Below are 5,339 nucleotides of genomic sequence, written 5' to 3'. Positions count from 1 at the left end.
ACTAATGATATTGTGTGGGACTCCCCAATACTTCACTACACCCTTCATCATCAGTCTGGCCGCCTCTTCAGCTGAACAGTGTAGGGGAGCAGCAATGAAAGTTGCATACTTTGAAAACCGATCGACCACTACAAGTATCGATCCAAGTCCCCCTACAGGTGGCAAGCTTGATATGAAGTCTAAGGAAATGCTCTCCCAAGGCCTTTCTGGTACGGGCAACGGCTCCAAAAGTCCCACCGGCTTCCGCTGCTCCACCTTGTCTTGTTGGCAAGTAAGGCATGTTCGAACATACTCCTCCACATCAATCCCCATTTTTGGCCAGTAGAAGGCCCTCTCCACGAGAGCCAACGTTCTGTGAATGCCGGGGTGTCCAGCCCAAAGGGAATCGTGACACTCTTTCAAGAGTTCACGCCTTAGATTGTCCACTCGGGGAACATAAACCCTATTCCCTTTTGTGTAAACAAGTCCCTCCTGGACCCAAAATCGTCGTGCCTTGCCTTCTTTGATGAGCTGCATCAGGATAACTGCCTGGGGATCACTATACAGTCCATCTCTGATTCGGGAAAGGAAGGTTGAGTGTAACTGACTTGCTTGGCCTCTGCCCTCCAGTTGTGCAGCATTCACGCACTCCACCTTCCGACTCAGCGCATCGGCCACGACATTCGCCTTCCCGGGCTTATATTCCATTGCCATATCAAATTCAGCCAGGAAGTCCTGCCACCGTGCTTGCTTTGGGGAGAGCTTCTTCTGAGTTTGGAAATAACTCAGGGCGATGCTGTCTGTCCTCAGCACAAATCGCGACCCGAGGAGGTAGTGTCGCCAAACTCGTAGGCAGTGGATCACCGCTGTCATCTCCTTCTCATGCACTGGATACCGCCTCTCGGTCTCGTTGAGTTTGCGGCTCTCGTAGGCCACCGGATGACCTTCTTGCATGAGTACTCCACCAATAGCAAAGTCCGAAGCATCTGTATGGACTTCAAAGGGCTCTCCATAGTTTGGCAATTTGAGCACTGGTTCTTCCAAAACAGCAGCCTTTAGATCTTGGAATGCTATCTCACATCTGTCAGACCACTTCCAAGGCTGCTCCTTCTTCAGCAACTCCGTCAGTGGAGTTGCCCGCTTCGAATATCCCGCGATGAAGCGTCGGTAGTAGTTGACGAAACCAAGGAAGGATCTCAACTCTGGCACCTTCTTTGGAGTTCGCCATTCCGCAACTGCTTGCACCTTCGACTTGTCCATCCGGATGGAGCCATCACCGATTCGGTGCCCCAAGAACAGGATTTCAGTTTGAGCAAAGTAGCATTTCTCCCTTTTTACGAACAAAGTGTTCTCCCTGAGAACCTTGAAAATCGTCCGAAGGTGCTTGACGTGCTCCTCGAGCGTTTGGCTGTAAACGACGATGTCGTCCAAGTAGACGACCACGAACTTATCCAAATACTCCTTGAATAGCTGGTTCATGAGAGTACAGAATGTTGCCGGAGCGTTGGTTAAGCCGAAAGGCATCACCAAGAACTCAAACGCTCCATATCTGGTCACACATGTAGTCTTTGCTTCATCGCCTTCAGCAATGCGCACCTGCCAATACCCCGACCGAAGGTCGAGTTTTGAGAAATACTTTGCCTTGCCCAATTGGTCGAACAAGTCCGCGATGAGCGGGATGGGATACTTGTTCTTCACTGTTACTTTGTTGAGGGCTCGGTAGTCGACGCATAATCGGAGACTCCCATCTTGTTTCTTCTGAAAGAGAACTGGAGCTCCGAAAGGTGCTTTTGAGCTGCGGATGAGACCACCGCTTAGCAGTTCACCTAACTGCTTTCTGAGTTCTGCCAACTCTGGCGGGGGCATGCGATAGGGTGGTCTCGCTGGAGGCTTCACTCCTGGCTCCAGCTCAATACTGTGATCCACGCCTCTGCGTGGCGGAAGAGTCTTCGGCAACTCAGGTGGCATAACGTCTTTGAACTCCTTCAGGACGTTGGCCACCACAGCAGGTTCTTGAATGGCTTCTTCATTGAGTGGCTCTAGCTTCATAGCAGCCACGAATGTTAGTTCGCCCTTTCGCACCCCTTTCTTCAATTGTAATGCCGAAATATGTTGGGGCTCCTTGGTTCCTCTCCGAGAGACGGGCACCACACAGGGGTCATCGCCTCCCATCATACATAGGGAATTCAAGAATGGCATCGGCACCAACTTCGCCGCGTGCATAAACTCCATTCCAAGAATCACTTGGAAGTCGTCTAGTGGCACGGCCATCATGTTGGTGGTTCCGCTCCAAGTCCCGATTCTGATGGGAACTCCCTTTGCCAATCCGGAGATTCGCCTGGCCTCCGAGTTCACTGCTTTCATTCGGCTTGGGCTCTTCTCCAATGTCAATCCAAGTCGCTGTGCTTCACGATCGGCTATGAAGTTGTGGGTAGCGCCCGTGTCCACCATTGCACGGGTCGTTTGGCCATTCAGCTTGATGTCCACATACATCAGTTCACTACTTCCTGCTTTTTGTGCCTTCGTCTTCGTGTTCTCCCCCACTTGACCCCGCATAGCGTTCAACAAACGCATTGCTCCCATTCGGGGTCCTTGCGACTCTTCATCGTCGCTGCTGGATTCAGAACTGCTTGAGCTAAGGGCAACAGCTTTGCCCTTGTCCGATCGGGGAGGGTGGATGGAAGCTGTCAAAGCGTTGAGTGCCTGCTTCTGTGGGCACTCCCTTACCATGTGCGGTCCTCCGCACAAGAAGCATCCTCCAGGTTTTGAGGCCTTGCCTTTTGGATTCGGCCCTTTGTGGGAGCTCTTCTTCTTCTGTTCGCCCCCGAGCTCCTTCCCTCGAGAATGTTTTTGAGGGCGATTGCTTGAAGATTGTTTCCTTCTCGCTGGGTCTTCGGAGGAAACGAAGTCGGTGAGCCTTTCTGCAGCTGCAATTGCCCCGACCACGTCGGTAACATTCCTTCGATTCAGCTCTTGCTGAGCCCATGGTTTCAAACCATCAAGGAAACTGAACAACTTGTCCTTCTCGGACATGTCCTGTATGTCCAGCATCAGTGCAGAAAACTGCTTTACATAGTCTCGGATGGTGGTACTTTGGCGGAGTTGTCTCAACTTCCTTCTTGCGACGAACTCTGTGTTCTCCGGTAGGAACTGAGTTCTCAACTCCCGCTTCAAGTCTTCCCATGTGTCGACTCGACACCGACCTTGTTGGATCTCCTCCCAACGAGTTCGCCACCAAAGTTTCGCATCTCCATTCAGATACATTGTTGCTATAGAAACTTTGGTATCTTCAGAATCGGGCCTCGTAGCTCGGAAGTATTGTTCCATGTCGAACAGAAAGTTCTCGAGCTCCTTGGCATCTCTGGCCCCTCCGTATCCATGGGGCTCAGGTGCCCTCAAGTTTTGTGGCGGTGCAACGCGGGTGTTGCCTCCTCCCGCATTTAGCGTTCTTGTGAGCATAGCCACCTTTGCCGTGAGTTCCGCGACAACGTCTTGTAAGTGCAGCACGGAGTCCTTGGTGTCATCGGACAGTCGGTCGACTAGGGCCTCGACCTTGTCGATCCTGGACTCCGCTTCCTCTTGCGAGCTCTCTACCCCAACAAGTCTTTGTTGGCCATGGTAGAGTTCCTCCATGCTCGCTTCAAGAACATCCAGGCGGGTTTCCGCCGTCGTGAGTCTCTCCTTATGACTCTTTTTCCCAGTTAGCGCACCAGATTGCGCTTCCTCCGCTCGCGGAGAGTTGCCAACTTCTCGCTCATCCTGTTCGCTGCCGCGATCCTCATGAGCGGCTCCAACAGCATGAGAGCGAGTGTGCACATGCAGCCCACCTGCGGCTGCTTGGGGCAAGGGTCCGGCCTGCCCCGTCTTGCTTGATTCGCCACGATGCTTTGCCATGGCGAAGTTGCGAAGTTCGTTCGCTGTTCGATCGAAGAGCTTGCCCGCTCTGATACCACAATGTCACGACCTTAGCTGGAATTGCCTAAGGCGTGCGGCACCCTTGCGGCCAAAGACGCGAACTTAGCTTGCGTTGCCTAAGTCGCGAGTCACCCGTGCGGCAAAGACGCGAACTTAGCTTTGCCTTGCCTAAGTCGCTCTTCGCCCTTGCGATCTTGCTCCGCAAGGATCAGCCCACTTTGTAACCTCTCGCAGGTCCCGAAGGACCTGTAAAAGAGAAAGAGAGTTAGATCGAAAGAACGAGCAACGGACACGTCCCGAAGTCTCGCGAAAAGGAAAGCTTTACAAGCAATTCGTCGAACACCTTGTGTGCACAAGAGAAAAGAGGGAGAGGGGGAAAAACAAGGCTTTCAAGGATGAACGAACAGCTGCAAGCCCACAAACAGCCGCTCACCTGGTCCCGGACGCAACACCAAGTTCCCGTAAAGGTCACGTACGAACTTGCGAAAGAGTGTTCAACGCCCGGTATATAACCGAAGCCCCATCCAGCCATGTGCCACCCGGGGGGTTCCTGGGTGCTGAGATGGCTGACGTTTTGGTGAGCGGAGGCAGCACTCCGCTCACCTCCCGCGGCACGCGAAAACGAAGCCGTTTTGGGCTGTTTTGGGGCTGTTTTGCTCGGTTCGGTGAGCGGTCGCTTTGCAACGCTGCAGCTTGTTCGAACTTACATATTTACAAGCAAAATGACCCAAAACCATGAGAAAACATGCTGTTGGGCAGCTGTACATGCGGGTGTGAGCGACGAACGGTTCGTTGAACGGAGTTGTTGCGGGTGCACGACGACCGTTCGTGACAACCCGGGGGGTTCCAGGGTGCTGAGATGGCTGACGTTTTGCTCCGCTCTCGACGGTCACCGCGCAATGCAAGAACAGGCCAAAAACTGGCCAAAACGGCCCAAAAACGGGCCAAAACTGGCCATTTTTGGCTGCACGAGCGAGCGGCGAGCGGCGGACAGCGAGCGAAGCGAGAGGCAGCACCGTCCCTGCTATACGAAAGCCCCATCCAGCCCTGTGCCACCCGGGGGGTTCCAGGGTGCTGAGATGGCTGACGTTTTGCTCCGCTCTCGACGGTCACCGCGCAATGCAAGAACAGGCCAAAAACTGGCCAAAACGGCCCAAAAACGGGCCAAAACTGGCCATTTTTGGCTGCGCGAGCGAGCGGCGAGCGGCGGACAGCGAGCGAAGCGAGAGGCAGCACCGTCCCTGCTATATACGAAAGCCCCATCCAGCCCTGTGCCACCCGGGGGGTTCCAGGGTGCTGAGATGGCTGACGTTTTGCTCCGCTCACGACGGTCACCGCACCACGCAAGAACGGACCATAAACAGGCCAAAACAGCCCAAAAACGGGCCAAAACTGGTCATTTTTGGCTGCGCGAGCGAGCGGCGAGCGGCGAACAGCGAGCGAAG

Source organism: Musa acuminata, unplaced genomic scaffold (genome assembly GCF_036884655.1).
Source record: "Musa acuminata AAA Group cultivar baxijiao unplaced genomic scaffold, Cavendish_Baxijiao_AAA HiC_scaffold_767, whole genome shotgun sequence".
Taxonomy (NCBI): domain Eukaryota; kingdom Viridiplantae; phylum Streptophyta; class Magnoliopsida; order Zingiberales; family Musaceae; genus Musa; species Musa acuminata.
The sequence above is the reverse complement of the archived record's forward strand: the minus strand, read 5'-3'. Positions refer to the sequence as shown.